Source organism: Mya arenaria, chromosome 8 (assembly GCF_026914265.1).
Source record: "Mya arenaria isolate MELC-2E11 chromosome 8, ASM2691426v1".
NCBI lineage: Eukaryota > Metazoa > Mollusca > Bivalvia > Myida > Myidae > Mya > Mya arenaria.
Window position 1 is genome coordinate 53,366,953 of NC_069129.1, and position 19,116 is coordinate 53,386,068.

The 19,116-nt window shown below is 34.3% G+C and overlaps 1 long non-coding RNA gene across 1 annotated transcript; it reads right to left on the reverse strand.

Moving 5' to 3' along the window:
- Positions 1 to 2,801: 2,801 nt before the first annotated feature.
- LOC128243893 (uncharacterized) lies at positions 2,802 to 15,354 on the reverse strand. The gene is made up of 3 exons (XR_008262932.1): positions 15,195 to 15,354; positions 5,329 to 5,550; positions 2,802 to 3,314 (listed from the first exon to the last, which is right to left on the reverse strand). It is a non-coding gene; the product is annotated as an uncharacterized LOC128243893 (long non-coding RNA).
- Between the last annotated feature and the right edge of the window lie 3,762 nt (positions 15,355 to 19,116).

Genomic DNA, 19,116 nt, shown 5'->3' on the forward strand with positions numbered 1-19,116 from the left:
GTTACTTCTCGAATCAAATCTGCTGTAAAGAGAAGACTACAAATATCAATAGGTGTCTCTTCTTCCCAAGTTAAATGACCAGGTCCTGTTTCTTCATGAAAGATAATTTTTCAACATTCTCCGGCGGAAAACAACGGAACCAGGGCGCAGCCATGTTGGAAAGTATTCATTTACACGTGACGTATGGATAGTGCTGACGTAGTTCTAAGCACGAGAGCGCGAGAGTAGTTGAATAACTTATTAATTAAATTCATCATTAATTAATTACATGGTCTACTTGAAATTATCATTATTATTATTATTATTATTATTAGTAGTAGTAGTAGTAGTAGTAGTATTAGTATTATTATTATTATTATTATTATTACTACTATTATTATTATAATTATTATTATTATTATTATTATTATTATTACGAAGAAATTGCCATGTGCGTATTTGTGCTTTATAATTGCCTGAAATGACATCGAACAGTATATATTTATATTGAAATGTAGCATAACATGTACTTAATATAATATGTTTAAATGTACTTAAAAGCAAGACCAAAAAATAGTTATGACAAAAACGCGGGAAACAAAATGACGTCGCGTGCGTCTTGGAGCGGTTCGACAGAGCGGATATGACGTAACGGACGATAAACAACTTATATACACTGACGGTTTCCTTGGTAATTGTTGCCTTCTATATGATATTTTTGCAACTTTAATGACTCAACCAAAATCGGCCCAAAATAGGCCCGTGGCATTTAACGTAGTGTACAAAATAGGCCCAAAATAGGCCCTTGGCACAGAGATGGTTAAATGGTCACTCATAAATAAAATAACCATAATACTATAATTTCCGACTGTAGAGACCGGTCTTATGACATTTCAATTATCACCCAGTTCACGCGGTCCTGCCCTTAGACTGACGTTGAATACGATGTCGCCTTATGTCGTAGTACTCTTGTCCCTTACGTCATTGTTACATATGACTTCACTGTGTGTATGGTGGCGCTGTAGGTGACATAAGACGGTTGGAAATAATCGTATTCGAATTACCTCGGCAATTTTCAATCCAAAACATCGAATGTAGGTCACAGACTACTAAATAAATTTCAGATATATAGTCTATGCTCAATAGACCAATTTGCGTGCAAGATAAAACATTAAACACCGTTTGAAAATAAGTTATGTTTCTCCTAAGAAAAAATAAAATTGGTTCAACGTAACCACTGCGTATTCGGTACCTTAATTGACAAAATTCGGTGTAATAGGACAAACAATGCAGTGAAAATGTAATTTTAATAATCTTAAATAGGTACAACAGTCTCAAAGGGAAACACATTGATTGTTTTTATTCCCCCAACGTTTTAATTTTAGACTGCAGGCTGTTCTGTGGTTGAAAATACTGCGAAATAAAGGATCAATTTCTTTAAATACAATCATAAGATTTCAAAGTTTATTGGAATTTGTGAGTAAGCCGAAGAATCTTAAATAATCTTAATGGTGTTAAGCATATGTCACTTTTGATCAGTGAGTAGAGGGCATTTGAGAAGAAAGTGAAAAGTTGTATTATGATTTCAACAACTTCCAAAGGGGTAGGGAACAATGTGTTTGTCATAAGACTCATGCCAAAACGAACCACAATAGGTTTGGGGGAGAGTAGGCAGGTGTTTTCCATAGTAGAACAGTTGATTTATTTGTAGTGGCTCTTTAATACCATACAATATTTAATTGGTTTTCATTAACACTATCTCTAAACCATTTATGTTTCTATTAATTGCATGCTACACTTCATTCAGAAATGTAGATTCGATCGGATTATCTGATATGCAGGCGGTTTCCAGGAACAGAGTAAATATAGCGTATTGAAGGTCAATTGCTGTTAAATGATTTTCTTGTCTCAACTAGTCAATGGTGCCACTTTGGATTCCAAGTCAGATTGTTGTGTGCTTACCATATTGATAAATTCTTCAATATTGTCGATTTGTAACGCGAGTGCTTTATGGATTTAATATCTTCTTTAACGGCTAAATCCCAATGTGGTGCCTTTGTGTGGAATCCCTGCAAAACCGTGGACAAGACCAAATCATAAACTTGTTAGTTGAAGGAAAATGAGACCTTGGAAAAATTCATGGTTTGTAACTGCTTTCGGTCAAATGTGAAGTACTCTGTAGCTAATACTTTTATGCACATAGTTTTGTGTGCGAACCACACATTCTGCCTCCATTTTTATAATAAACATACCTACATGTTTAATTCGCCCTGACCTTCATTTGGTTTCAAGTTGTACCTTTTTTAAGTATTTTTATGTTGTTGTTGGTTTTCCCTGTCATGGAGCTTACTAAAAAATACATATTACATCATTGACGGATACCAATTATTTGATTATAAGCACATTAGACAAAGTAAACATTGGCCATTTGACACACATATTATGCAAAAAGAAACCAGGCAGTCAAAATTAATGTTGTTAGACCACAATTGCTGTTGTATTTTAAGAACGTTTCTTTAGTTTTCAATATTGTTTTGTGTATTTAAGAATCGTTCTTTTAGTACTTCAAAATAAATTAATGAAATAAATGCAATTACGTTTTGTTTAATAGTACAGATATTCTTTAAGCTTTAAGAGTTGGTCAGTCTTAAGAAATTGTTTTTATTTTTCATCGTTCTGGACTTATAATATGGACGAAATATTATGCATGAAAGTTTTGCATAGCAATTATGTGGCCTTCATTAGAACAAAATGTTAACACGTTCGACGAAACATCGTCTATATCTCTTACTTCTCGAGAATACAAATACATAAGAAGTACAAAACAAATAGGGTTACTTTATTTTGCATTTTAACAAAGAGTATGGTTAGAATACAACTAAATAAAACAAAGTAGCAAATACCTGTAAAGTTCTCACTGCAACGTCTATATAAATAATGTGTAATGGTAAAACTGTTCCAAATCCTTTTACTTCAGGTTGAAAAATATATTAAACGCTTTTACGCAAGATGTAAAACAAATAAGAAAATCGCAATCGATGGCAAATAAATTAACGCCGACGAACCACTTGTTGGTTCGGTGGTGATGGTATTGCGTGTCGTCTTTGTCGTGTCAGTAACTCTGCTGGTAGAAGGGAGAATACCGGTCGATGTGGTGCAATAGTCGCCATTATATTCGACGAATTCAAATGAATCTTTCAGTGAATCCAGTGACTTGATAATCTAAGCTTGACCCTTGGCGTCAGCAAGAGTATCAATCTTGCGGCAAGAGTCCTCGGTGCCTACCGGCGATGCGCTACACTGGCGCGTCACTACCGTAATCGATAACCCACTTTCTGGAAAATGACTTTTTGGTTTTAGTAGGTTTCTGATGAATTGACTCCCAGCTGTCTTACTTATGAACGTATTGAATTCGAGTGTTTTGTAATGGACGGAAACTGAGACGGATACGGAGCGTGAAAACTGAGACGCTATAAACTGAGTAACTACGAACTATTAAGAAATACTAATACCAAAATATTACTGTTAAATTAATATTAAATGCAACTTCCAAAACAAGCGTAAAAAGTGTAGAAACTAGATTAAAAATTCAACCAACAGATCGAATAAAATATGGTTGCCAAGAGTCAAAGGAAACCCGATCACCAATTAATTAAAGGTAAACCACAATATCTTTCATAAATTGGTGCTCAAATAAATGAAAATATCATAACAAATATGCGATGTAACTCTACACAACAAGTTTGAGCCGGAAAGCCAAAATTAAATGATGTTTTAATTAAGCTTAACTAGAGTAATCTCTTGAAACTTAACTATAGTAAATTAAGTGAAGGCAATGCCAAAGTGCCTCACTCTTCTGCAGTTTCAACGATAATTAACTGTGGATATAAAACAGTGATGTGTTAAGATGCCAACCTTTTTGAAATCACAGAAAACCGACCCCTTAGTGTGACCTAGTAAGAGAAGTAAGGTAATTAGAACATTGACTCTGCACACTGACGATGTACACCAAGTTCGAAATATTTACCGAATATCGTTACCGGAGTTGAGCAGACACAAAAACATGACTATTTGACATTTAATCCCAAAGTGTGACCTTGATCTACACGATAGGTGCATACACTCTTCAGATCAGCTTAATGTGCTGATTTGTTGTGCCAAGTTTATTTCAAACCTTGCATCTATATGTGTGTGCATATGTTTTTGAGCGGACACAAGAAGTGAAGCTATGGCTTTTGAAACCTAAGACACCTCCAAGGCAGGAGGCTTGATATGGCCAACATTTGTGCAAAAATATTTCAAAATCCCTACACCATTTAAGGAATTATTGAGGACAAGTTACCCTACTGCATACATATGCATACTGCCAACTATTATGAAAAACATGTATTAATATAAAAACAAAGAGCATTCACACACTGTCATATCCCCTGCCAAAATAAGGGTTTGATACAACAGCAGGGGACAAGTATTTTCTCCAGAAAATAGGTACTTAAATGAACAAGAGAAATTATTATTAAGATACAGGAAAAAAACAGAGCTGTAGGCCTTTGCATTACATTCCCTTTAAGTAAGATATATCTGTATATGAAGTTTTGGGTCAATACCTCAAAATCGTCTCGGATCAGAATGAAATATAAAAGTAAATAAAGGCTAATAACTTAAAAACTTAAAAACATTGTCAGACAGAGTTATTGCATCAGAATCAAACAGAATCATATATATATATAATTTGAAGTCAATACCTCAAATACTTTTGTAGTTACGTTCAGGACAAAAAAATGAATAAAAAGCACCCATAATGAAACACACAATTGTATAGGGGAGTTAAAAAAAATGAAGGTAAGTATTACAGATCGTGTGCATTGCATGTGCTCATATTGTTAAAATACATAAATGTAATATATAAATATCAGAAATATCTGCACTTTTGCCCTCTGTTCAAGGTGTTATTGAAATCCCATCAGCAGTTTTTAGTTATTCTCCGGACAAGGGTGTGATGGACTGACGGACAGTAGAGCGGACAAAGCGGCGACTGTATGCTCTCCCTTCGTTAATGACTTTTAACTACATACCGGTTGTCCGGTTAGCGCAGTGGTTAGTGCACTCGCTTTTCACCTAAGGAAACCGGGTTCATTTTCCGACCTGGGCGTATGTGAGTTTCGCTAGTGATCACCAAGTCGGATAAGTGGGTTTTCTCTCGGCACCCCGGTTGTTCCCATAACACAAGGCCACACTCTCGCGCGCTCAACATCAAGCCAACTAGAGTGACTTAGTATAAATTAGTCATCATTACTTTCTTCACAATCGATGTAATATATAATGTTTTCAACTAAACATACTACATACCGTGCAGAATAGGGTCTGTGAAGCCAAAACACTCCATGGTGAATGTGAAACTGGTACACGTGTCAATGACTGTATCAAAACCTGAGGAAACGGCGCAGGTCTCTGTCGGGGCTGTGTTATTAGCACATGGCTCATTCTTTTGAGAATCCAAGGCCAGCATACTTACGACATTGGCCGGCATGTTGAAGTACTCAATGTCCATATGCATACAGCTGGAACATTCTGTTAAGGCAAAATTAACTTCGTTATTTTACAAAATATGGAATATATGGGAAAAAAATATTTTCCGATTTCTATGGCAAATGTACCAAATACAAATTTATCAAAATTGTAAAGGCATGCATTTATAAGTTTTGAACTGTTTGAAATACAAAAGGTTCTAGTTAGAAAAATTGTCAATTGTATTTAAGAAGCTACCGGATAGTATTTGAATATATACAATGTGTTGAACTTATTATAAATATCAAGGGAATAGAATAATTTGCTCTACGAACACAAGCAGAGTTCAGAAACGCGACATTAATTTCAAAGAACTTTTATACGAGGGCAGCCCGTGCGAAATAAAGGGGTAGATTCCGGGTTTTGAAGGTGTTGGCACGGAATCAGTGAATTCCGCCTGGAGTATGAATTATTCCTACCGAATGCTATGAATGTTTCTTGTAGAATACGGGCTAAACTTTATTGGAATTTCCAAGCTTTAACAAATTACGGGCGCATTTATAATCTTTACCACTTGTGTGACACGTAATTTCGTACTTCATTTTTTCTATGCAACATTTTGGGCGAAATATCCTACTTGAAAATTAAGTGGAGCGTTAGTTTGAATTTAGCCTTTTATTTTCAACCAAAAAATCGATAAAGGTTGAAAGTCATGAGAAATTATGGAATCGTAAACCATTATTATTTACATTTCACATAGAATTAGTAAAATGTAAACTTCCTCAAAGTTACTGTCTGAAAACCACAGTTACACTAAATTTATGTTCATTTAAAATGTACTTTACACTTCTTTTCATATCATAGCTATGTTCTGTATTAAGGCTTTTAAGATAAGAGACATAAATATATGATATTTTATAAGACATTCTCACATTATATTGCTGTTAAATGTGTTAGTTTTGTGTATATCATATGTATTGTTGGTAAAGTTACCAAAATGTCCATATGCATCACTTATTTGTTACATGCATTACTTATTTATCATATGCATGCTATTTGTTCATGTTTTCATTCTGTTTTTATAATGTTGAGCTGTATATGCTTAAGTTAAATATACATTATGTTCTGTTCTGTTCTGTTCTGTATCATCACATTAATAACTTAAGCGATTGAACTAAACTTTGCCCAGACGGCTATTAAAATTAACTTCCACTCGATTGCAGCCCATCATGTACAATAGTTTCAAATTTAATGTTCTGTATTATTGTATTTTTCTTTATATTAGAAATACTTGTATATAATAAAGGAAATATTTCACTACCAACCACGCGTTTTTGCACATTTCGCACATCGCCACGATTTTTCCTTACCGCGGACGTAATCTTTTTAATCTAATGTTCACTATACCACGCGATATAAGCATACTTATGAAGTTTTTGGGATGAGATTGTTTACCTTCGCAATCGTGTGAAATTTATTCTGCGGGCACGGTTTAATTTACATGTACAATTTTCTTATTATGCCAACGATACCTGATTATATCGGTTAGCCGCATCGTGGCGATATGCCGCTTGCATGTGTTTCGGTAGTCTTATGCCGTAGCAGCAGATGAACGCGGTGATAACACGCACCATCGCTTTGTCTACCGCGGAATATATCGCCGCGATTTTCCGCCATGACGCAATCTCGCCCGCGTCGGCAAAAAGACACGTGATTGGTAGTTTATGGATGTTGCTTGATCTGCGAGATTATATCGCTTCTCGTTGTTTTGATGATTAAGGAATGTTTGGCATGATAAACCCCTGCTGTGCATCTCCTTTTTATAGCACTGGTGTGACAACAGAGGTCTATTTTCCCGTGTATTTGCTTAATGGCTCAGGGCCTTTTAGGGTGGACACTCTTAGAGTAGATAATCTCATTGTCTCATGTTTCATGTTCATTCAGTAAACTCATGACATGCATGCAAGACAAAATGAGCATTAAAGTGAAAATATTTTACATGTACATATATAGAGGCTTTGAAAAATTAACTTTTATATAATATAATAATTAAAATCATGGCATAAAGAGGAGTACATTATATTCTAAAGTTTACTTTGCTAACGAAATAAGATTTTACTCAACTTTTAAAACGTAATACAATCTGGATTAAATTTCATACCACATTAAATGACAATATATTTGGTGGAAATTATCAATGAAACGTTGTCTTTCGTTATTGAAATATCTACACCCTAATTAATAAAGAAATTTATCTAAACGATATAATTTCATTATCTGGTGAGATAGACGTGAGAAGAATTGTGCAAACCTTAAAGGTGAAATGTAACTGGATTTCAGAGGTAAACACAATAATAAAAGCTATCCCAAACGACTGGAAAAATGTAATTAAATCGACTCAATCCGTAAACACACAGGTTAAAACATGTTTAAATCTTAAATTCGGTCAAAAGCAGTTAGACGATCTCACCAATAAAGACATTTATCATATTTTTTGTAACGCTGTATTTGAAAAACCCTTCATACATAAATACTGGCAAGAAACTTTCAACAAACCAATCAACTGGCGATCATGGTATTTTATTTTACATTGGATAATTCCAGAAAACAAAGTTAAACAGTTCAAGTTCAAACTCCTACATAACATCATGGCTACAAATCTAAACCTATTCCGCTGGAATATCTCAGCAAGTCTTCTTTGTAATCACTGCAACCAAGTCGAAGACTATGACCACTTTCTTATTAATTGCCCGTATCTTTCTCATTTTTGGTCAAAGATAAATGCCACCTTTAAACATTGTAATATACATAAACAGATGAAAAGCCTCGAAATACTTATAATTGGATATAAAATTGAATACAAAGAATATAATATTATCAATACTATTCTATCTCAGATAGGTTACTGTATTTACAAATCATACTTTGTATCTGAAAGAAGGCAGAAATTTGTGAACTTATGTGCATTATTAAATGCCGACCTTTTGATTATCCAAACATTATATAAGAATAAAGGAATTCATTGTCCGTTTCTCAATAGGTTTATAATGAAATTTAAAAGCAACTAAGAATATTTTGTTAAAAAACACACATGTTTTAAGATGAAATAGTTGTATATCACGATTTTCTTGTTCATAATTGTCATGTTTATGATTGTTTATGTTTTTTATGAATAAAAGGATCACCTCTTAGTGATTCCAAAAAGAAAAAATAATGAAAATTATCACCGATACGATCAGAGTCACAAAGATGGGAATTTCTGTCATTTATGTTTATATTCCGCAAACTACTTACTTCAGCTGGAAATAGCTTTTGCTTGTTCTAAATTGTATGACATAATTCAATACTCGGTGTTTTAACAAGATAGATTTTAAATTCTCTGTATTAAAACAAATAAACAATTTGCATAGTTATTGTATGTATTAATTAAGCCGATCGGAAATAAATAATAAACAAATAAGAGTGAAAAGTATTTAAATAGTAATACAATATATATTCGGTCTCTATAGATATGGACTTGACGCAAGCAACTCGATTCATACAACCAATTGAGATTAACCAATAAACAAGTATCCCCTAAATACCCCATCAAAAAATATAATAAAGTTCGACCTTGAAGTTTTCATAAACAGTAAACAAATCTGAAAGATGTACATACATCAGAAGCTTTCAAATTCCCAATATTGGTGAATGACGCCATATTATACATGTAGTGTATTCATCAGATTGCTATGTTAACAGTTAGAAGTATTAAAGTCATGTTTTTCTTTCATGTTTTAACTTTACGTTATATTTGTTTATGTTAGTAGTTAATCAAATGATCGCAAAATAGCTCACCATGTGAGTACCAAAGCCTATAGTTAATGATTGGCGTAGCCACAAGTGATAAACATGTACTTAAATTTGGCGGTCACGAGATCAAATGTATTGCCTTCTCACAATAGAATTAGCCATTTTCATTTTTATGCCTGAAAAACAACCCTTAAGATGAGATTTTAGAAACTATGCAATGTGTTCATTAATAATCAGTGCAAACTCAAGAGTCAAACACAATACGCTATGCTTAATAATTTAGTGTGTTTTATATTAACGACAGTATAACATTCAATTTGACCCCGTCTTATATTGACCCCATGAGTCATGTTTTCTGTTCAACAAATGACGGATAAATTCTCAACGTTAAGAACTACGAACAAGCGCTAGTAATTGTATATGGGTTTTTTTCATACAACGATAACCGATTGACAACATCAAACTTAGATCCAAAAAACCTGGCTTCTTTAGTCGCATGCTAGGTACTTATCAATAAATTGCCGTTTAAGGGAGTGTTACTTAGGGGACAATCTTTTGACATTCGCCCCTCCCTCAGAGCCGAAATTGAAATAATTAATGGCAGGGGGGTTGAGGGTAAGTTATATTTTGTTAGTAAAATGTATGCCACAGGCGGGATTTACAATGTTTTTGCTTAATCTAGAGCCTTATATCTTCAGATCTCTGCTGATACTTATAAAAGAAGTTTGGTAACCAATAAAGTAATAAAACTGTTGTTGTGGTGTTTTTACTGTAAATGAATAGCTAAAAACAAAGCACTTATCATCATAGTCACATGATTTGAAACATTGTTGATGTGTATTATAAAATTATGTTAATTCGGCAAATGAGATTGCTTAATCATTTAGCAAATAGCCGCCAGATTAAGTCATCCGTTGAAGTTATTAAGATCGTTTTTAGCGCCCGTCGTGTGAAGAATAACTGAAGTTATTTTGTACAACAAAAGTAAAATCCTAACATAAAACTTATCAAAGTTTTATACAAAACAAGACTCTCGTAAGTGTTTAAATTTACCATAAATTAACATAAACAACAATTCAATTAACGTCATGCTAAACGTTTTAATAAAATACCTGAATAAGAAACAGTTATAGAGGTTAGATTAGTTGATATTGCGCAAAAAATGAAACAGTAAGGGATACTTTTTTTGATATCAGCCAATTTTAAATACAAATCTAAATAAATATATTTAAAAAATCAAAAATAAAACGAACAGTTTTTTTTTCAAAAGTTTAAGAAAGGCGCACTGTTTTCAACGAAACACGACGCCGTTTTCCGAAAATTGACGTTTGAGAAGTATAAAATAAGTAAAACAGGAGAAAGAAAAATATGTGTCTGTGAACGTTTTCATAAGATGCACTTGAGGATGAAATTTCAAGCGGTAAACGAAGAATTGATGAAAATAACGCCGTGTTATTGTAGATGGAACGCAAAAAAAAACAAGACGTCTCAATATTGACGTCAGCGGTATATTTTAAGACTCGTAGTTTCAAAATTGTTTCGAATATTGAAAAAGCAAAAACAGTCCCTTATTGGGCATATGCTATCTTATTTGAATACCAATTTTCAGACATAAACTTTTTAATTCGCTCAGGGTCGCGTTCCACCTTAATAGTATTGTTCAGATAAGTGCACCAATTTTAAACAAACTCACAGTTATTTCGGAAATGCATTGGTACTATTTACAATTCAACCTTTTGATGTAAGTTATCATATTTCCCCAAAGTCGCTTACATCAGTGTATAAAGTGTATAATTAGTGTGCTAATATATTTAGCAAGAGAGAGAGAGAAAACGAGAGAGATGGAGAGAGAGAGAGAGAGAGAGAGAGAGAAAGAGAGAAAGAGAGAAAGAGAGAGAGAAAGAGAGAGCGAGAGATGGAGAGAGAGAGAGAGAGAGAGAGAGAGAGAGAGAGAGAGAGAGAGAGAGAGAGAGAGAGAGAGAGAGATGGAGAGAGGGGGAGAGAGAGAGATGGAGAGAGAGAGAGAGAGAGAGAGAGAGAGAGAGAGAGAGAGAGAGAGGGGGGAGAGGGGGGAGGGAAAGAGAGAGAAAGAGAGAGGGGGGAGGGAGAGAGAGAGAGAGAGAGAGGGGGGGAGAGAGAGATGGAGAGAGTGACAGAGAGAGAGATGGAGAGAGAGAGAGAGAGAGAGAGAGAGAGAGAGAGAGAGAGAGAGAGAGAGAGAGAGAGAGAGAGAGAGAGAGAGAGAGAGAGAGAGAGAGAGAGAGAGAGAGAGAGAGAGAGAGAGAGAGAGAGAGAGATGGAGAGAGAGAGAGAGAGAGAGAGAGAGAGAGAGAGAGAGAGAGAGAGAGAGAGAGAGAGATGGAGAGGTCCGCAATAGTTCTTCTATAGTCTATAGTCTTTCCACAATTCAATTTTGTAAATGTTATAGTAATGAAATATCTTTAAATAGAAATAAAGGCCTCACTGTTATTCAATTAGGACATGTTAGATCCTTGAACCATACAAGAAAACGGTCACTGTTTAAGTATATCTTGTTGATTTGACCTCGCGTATACGTATGACCGTTAAAAGCACACACAAAAATCAAATATGTTTCATGTTTAAGTGACACTCTAATTTAAATACAATACATACACATGTATAACAAACATAATTTTTGAGAGATAAACATTTAACTACTTGCTTAATAGTGCATTGATGAAAAATACTTATTACTGATAACTAGATAACCATTTATTTATTTCCATCTAAATGCACAAATAATGAATGCCGAGTAGGTCCTAAAGATTTACAGTGATCAACTATCGTGGTAAAAATACCGTGTTTTCTGCACCCTTCTTTCAAATTAAACCCGGTGTCCTTTATAAGAACCATTGTTTTCGATATTTATTCATCCTTTTCGGTAAATTGAAACTTTTGTATTAACTGTGGTGCATTTTATTTGGGAGTAAAAGTGCATCTTTAAACATAAAAGCCACCACCTGTCTCTGTGGCCTAGAAAGTAGGTCCAAGACCACAAAGAAGTTACCCCGGGGACCAGATTGCTCGTCTGACATAACTTCAGGTAACCGTGTAATTCACAATATTACGGAAGAGAAGGTGAGTTCGAATCCTGCTGCAGACAAAATACCCTTTGTTTTTCTTCTAGTTCTGTATTATCAATTTATGGAATTCCTTTTGATTTTAACCTCCCTACCAATAAATGTTTTGAATGTTTAATATCAAATTACTTCAGAATTGTTAGTATTAAATGGAACTACCATACTGTACATAATAGTCTAAAGAACTTTAGCTTTTGATTTCAATTTTAGACTATAGTGAATGGGACGTATTTCGAAAGGTTATCAAATTCTATAAATACTGTTGTTAATAATATGATACAAATGTACTATTTTAGAGTTTAATTCATTTATTTATTATTTATGATATGTGTATCACATTTATTAGATGCAGTTGCTATTTATGTATTTATTTGATACAAACACACTTGTTTATAGTTTACATGTTCGCTATTTGTACTTGTACACGTAAACCATTGTATTCTATGAATTTGATCACGGGTTATGTTGGTCTATTTTAAATATATATTGTATGTTATATTTCCTCGAATAAACCTTCTTCTTCTGAACAATTATACAGTTAAGTTTATATCAATAATTGCCAGTTGATTGGTCCACGATGTTACAACAGTTGCACGTTCCAGCAATGCAGAAAATTAAGGAATGAATTGCGGGGTTGATGTCATTATCGGGGTATGAACGCAATTGGGTTGGTCAATGTGTGTGGACTCCACGCGTACTTTGACCAACCCAATTGCGTTCATATCCCCGATAATGACATCAACCCCGCAATTCATTCCTTATATTTACACTACTAGTTCATTATTTCATTCAAGAATTGTTAAAAAAATACTTCATTTCATTTAAGAAAACCTTTCAGTACTCCGTTCTTACCCATTCTGTAAATAGAACGACCCGACTATAACCGGAAACATTTTTTTCAAATGACGTCACAATAACGCGGGAAAAGATCAACCACTTGAAATCACTTTAAAACGTAAAATTGAAACACTTCTGGTACCGATATTTTTAAAATGTAATAAACTAACACTTTTAAAAATGTTGATTTATATTTTACGGGACCTGCAGACACAATACAACCAATAACAAGATCAATAGCTTTCATTTATATTGTTATGCAATGAATTACGATCCGAACATATCCGAATATGTTGCGTTCATCGATTGATGAACGCAATTGCCGAAAGGCAGTTCATTTAAGGAATGGAAGTTGAGGTGTAAATATTTGTTGTTGAATGCATGTATTTGTATGCTTAACGAGCTGCTCTATAGTGCGTACTATTGGATTTGTACCATTGATTAACATCACATACATCCTATTATCCACGGCAACGGTTCTCCAGTGGATGCTATGTATACGAAGCTTGGGAATAGGTGGCAGTATTCATTATTGATGTGGATTTCTTTATACATGTATTTATTTATATAATCAATCGGAACACCTCGGCCATCTCCGCCATGTACGAAGAGCGGATGTATGCCGGTGCATTAGTAAAAGTAGTTCGTAAAATTAACAATAATAATATTTTTTATTATTTGTAGTGTTTTAAAGTGTAGTTATTATTACTTTGTTCAAATTGATTCCCAATAAAATATATGTAGGAGAAAGGTCTCAAGGCTTAACTGCTAAATCACAATAACTACGCGATCTACATGCAGCGAAGTAAAATGTTAAGATTTCTAATATCAGTGTACACCGTTCATATACATCCGAAGATTTTTTTCATAGGAAAAGCGCCGAGGTAGCGCGATTGATAAATAATAAGATTTCCAAGTCTGTAAATACCCATTGCACAATAAAGCTAAAATTCTTAAGCAATTAAACACAATTATTGGGTACAAGCCTGCATTTACTTTGAAAAGAAATACGCGTATAAAAAACGATTTTCGAGAAATTCTAATTTTAATCCCAATTTGATTGTCTTACTGTTTATATAGTGCATCGTCTCCATTGTTTATGATACAAATTCAAAAATGTTTAATGTGCAACTAACCTTTTTGTATCCTTTACTTTTTCGATTTTAAATTACTCGTATGTGTGTCTTGTTTCGAGAGATAAGGTAAATGAACTAGAAATATTTTAGATTGTAAATAATGCAATTACTGTTCGTGTAAAATCAAGCGTTTTAAGCCTGCACAAAGTATTTATTTTCTACAATATATCTACATACAACGTAAACCCCTGAACATTATTCTCGCCATATTGTTACGGAATTAATCGGCGTTTATATAGCAAATTGTTGTGAAATTGTTGCTCGTGTACATATCTATACATACGTTTCATACTTGAAAATTGAAGGAACAATGCATTCGTCCATATACACAATGTTTCAACAGAAATATGCCATTGAAATAATTAAATACATATTATAACATATATCATGTTTTCCCTTCTCCAGTTGAGTATGACTGTGTTTTTTTGGGATTCCGACCCATTTCTACACATGTTACGGGGAAACAAAATAAGCCGTTGGCTTCAAAAAGCAGACGTAATTTATGCTATCGGAATTCCTCAGATTGTGCGTGATTCTCTTTACCTGTATTGAGAGAGACTGAATTTTCGACCTACATCGGTAAGATGATCATCATTTCTATACATGTAGAAAAGCTTACACATAATCTTTAGGATTTATTTTTCTTTAGAAATCATTGATATATTCCGTGTTGTAATATTATGTTAATAAACTTGTTAATTACTAATCAAATGATATCAAAAAGTAAACAACATAAAAGTCATGTAAGTTTTGTTGAAAAATGGTATTAAAAGAATCCGGTCTTATTTCCAATAGAATACATTCGACATTAACTATAAAGATATGCACAAATAAAACATACCAAGAGCGATGCATGGTGAAATCGTGAACAAACACAGCAAAACAAATCCTTCCGTCCATTTCGAAAATATGCTTTATTGGAAAGCCGAAAGTGTTTCCCGATCTGTTTCCAACTCACTGTTAACTGTTCATGCACGGTTAACTTCTAGTTAAATGTACGTTTGGCGCCACGTGATTGGCGGATAGCAAGCATACACGAATGACACAAACGAGTGTACTCTCTGGTGTCACAAGATCGCTACATCGCTTATTTTGGACTGGAATCCGGACAACTATTTGTTTTACATATGAATAAAAAAAATCCGATACTGCTTGCTTGTCGTATAGGGGTAGTGGGTAAGTGGAATAATGCTGGCTTGTTATGGGAAACCAGAAAAGGCATCTTAAATAAAGAACACATAATTCCTAAATTTGTATGCATTTTATAATTGGGCGCAATTATTCGGTGGCTCAATGTTGTCAGATAAAGACAAAATTACAGAAATGATGAATACATTCCAGCAGTCTCAGGAATGGTTAAATACCACTCAATATTTTCAGACAATTATTTTCTATGTCAGTGACAATAACAGTGGAAAATAAAGGAAATAACACTATTTTCAGGGACGCGCTGCATGACGTGACGGACGCGACGTGGCGAACGCCACCATGTATTTGTCTTTGGGAACAATGAAAAACAGATACAACATAGCATGAAGAGAAGCAAAGAATCGATGGCAATGAGTTAGATTTTTGCTCTCTGAATGCATTAATGTCTCATTAACTATGATTTTCAAGGAAGATTTTCGAAAGATACACGATTTTCTCCCCCAACGCACACACATGTATAGAAAATATATACTCTTTACAATTCCCTGTTTTAAAAAAGCGAATGAGTTCCAAAACTTTTGCCCGTGCGAAGAGGGGTTTATGTTTATATTTTCAATTTATTTCATTTGCTTAAAAGACAAATGTCATGAAAAACTTATAATTCATATTTTGCAATTTTGCAAATCAACGTGTAGCCTATAAAATGAGTATTTCGAGTACAGCCGTGGTCTTGCAGCTATAAGCCAGGATGGTAATCCAGACCTCGCTGAATTCTCCCCCGGACAATAAGTAGGCATGACCCTTTTAGCGGCATGGACTGCCATTTGTTTCACCTTAAATGGTCAAGAAGAAAAAAACACGTCATATTTTCAAAGCCTTCAATCGACGCAGAATGCTGCCTTCCGACGTAATTTTTCACGTTGTATACACACAGTGAATAAACTTTATAACATTCATGTGTTAATTACCTGTTAGGAAGGGAAAATTCTAAAACCTGGCCTGGCCTGGCCTGGCCTGCTGACTCAGCATTTTGTGTCGGGCCAGGCTATGCCATAATTATACATAACATAAAGAGAGTACAAGCTCGGGATATACTGGAACACGACGATAGACGATAGACGTTTATTAAATTAAATAAACTACATGTTCTGTTTTCTAAGTCGGTCTACTCCGTCAATCTCATCTACTCTTAACCGTCATATTTATCTTCACTCATCACGTGACTTTCTAACACATCATGGCTTCTCAAAAAGTGAAATTATTCGATGGAAACTTCTGTGCTTAACATTATTGAAAAGGACAATGAGGTGCCTTAAATGCTGTTTGACAGGCAATGGTGTTAAACGACCCCATATGTGATCGAAAAAAACACTCCGCGCTTTTTTAACAGGGCAACCATTTCGCGCTATTTTAAACAGGAATCTCAACTTAGAATGTATGTGAGCTGACAAGATAGTTGTACTTATTTTTTTAATCATGTAACATGATGGTTTATCGGCCACAAACAAGCTCGTATTGACATTTCTATGTTTCTTTTGAGGAATACTATCCTTCTTAGTTGTTGTACTTATAATAAAAACCGAAAGGCCACTTAATATGCTGAAATATCGATTATAATTTAAGAAGCCATATAATATAAAGAACTCCTGTCACCACAGATGTTTTAACGAACAAACAAATGCGTGTTCGTCACTACTTCAAAGAACTGAATGTGAAAGATGGCTGCACAAGGCCATTCCTATTATAGGAATGACGTCACCATTACGTCATATGTACTTCCGTTGTGTGGAAAATTCTCAATAAAAAAAAATGTTCTTATGATTGATAGATATGTTTTCACATGCTCAATACACTGTAAATCAAAACTATCATTATTCCTGAAACTTTTATACCTTAAGTATCTATTATTGCTTGATTTATCATTTAGAGTAGAGATTAAAGCATAAACCGCTGCCCTATAGTTGAAAGGTCATTTTGGAAGAACTGTCATGGCGGACGGTGCAATTTTTAGAGTTTGTTTTTCAAGTGGAGTGATTTTTCTTAGGAATAACTTGACCCCCCTTTTTTATTGGCTTAAAATGTAATTTAAAGCTTGTACTTAAAGAATATATGTGGTTATCATAGCCTGCATTCGCTCGAAATGCCTTTAAATGTTTTCTAAAAGTTATAATTTTACATTGAATTCCACACAACGGAAGTACATATGACGTAATGGTGACGTCATTCCTATAACTAAACCCGTCCCTGCATTTTTTATGAAAAACACTTTCGATTAGTCCTTCATACATAAATACACCCAAAGCTAGCTCAATCTGATAGTCTGTGTCAGGTTTTCCAGTTTCACTGCCTGTCACCCAAGTGCCTGTGCGTCTGTATTTTCTAAGGCGTTTTGGCCCAAAATGCCATTCTTTGAGGTTTTTCAACTGAACCTTGACTCAAATGGCATTCTAAGCATCAAATGGGGCAGTTCTTCACATCTTTGCACACATTTCAAGTTCTCGCAGTCAAATTTTCACAAAATTTGGACATTTTCAGTGCTCGTAAGATTGCAGACGACTCAATTTTAAAACAAAAATAGGCGAAAGTTGTGAAAAACAGAAAATAGCACATTTTGATCAACCGGACAAGATAAATGCATTTAATTGTGAAAATTTGCCAGAAATACTGAAATGCAATACATTTCTTACCAAAAATAACACTTTTTAAACAAAGCAGTTTGGTCCCTAAAAGCTCCGTGTAGGTCTGTTCAACGCTCGTAGTCTATATCTATCATGACACTTCACTATTGCAAGGAAAACTGCGCGTTTAACCAAACACCTTGAGAAATTTGAGAAAAAATGGGAAAATTTTCAGAATTAATTAAAAAGGTTAACAGCTATATTAGACAGTAAGATTGGCTCTTGTTTATGGGATGACTTTTTTATTTATAATGTATATCAATAGTTTTTACTCTATTCTGAAAACAGTCTGATGTATGGCTTTGATAACATGACAGATATTAAAATATGCTTTACCATTGCCCTCCTCTAAAAGAGTAGATGCTGTAGCGGTAACTTGCTGGTGGAACAGATGAATGCTCCCCGAAGGACACTTTGCCGAGTTTTTTCCGCCACTATTCTAAACCTTATATGCCCAAAGGGGATGATGATGACGATGATGATGAGAATGATCAGGAAATAAGTTCTTAAATTAAGTTTTACTATTGTTTTAGGCTATCTTTTCGGTCTCTTTCTCTGTATACTTGTTATATGCTTGGGTATAGTTTGTCATAAGAAAAGTATTTAATTTCAGTTCTAAGCAACCGCGTCTGTTGTCATTCCGAACAATTGTGATATTTTGATAAACGAGAAGGCCGAACAATCAAACTATGCAATCTATATTTCAAACTGTATCTTGACAAATTAGGGAAGATTGGAGTGTACCACTGTAGCCACTGTTTAACAATAACTTTGTTCGAAGCACTCGTACAGGTGGGAAATAAAGTTTAAATTTTTCACACTCAAAAAATAATTGTGTTGAAAAGCATATTTCCGGTTTCGACCGCAGCTGACTTTTACTTAAATGCAGAAATTCAATTTATGTTTCGATTTTGCACGCATTTCCAATTTGGCTTT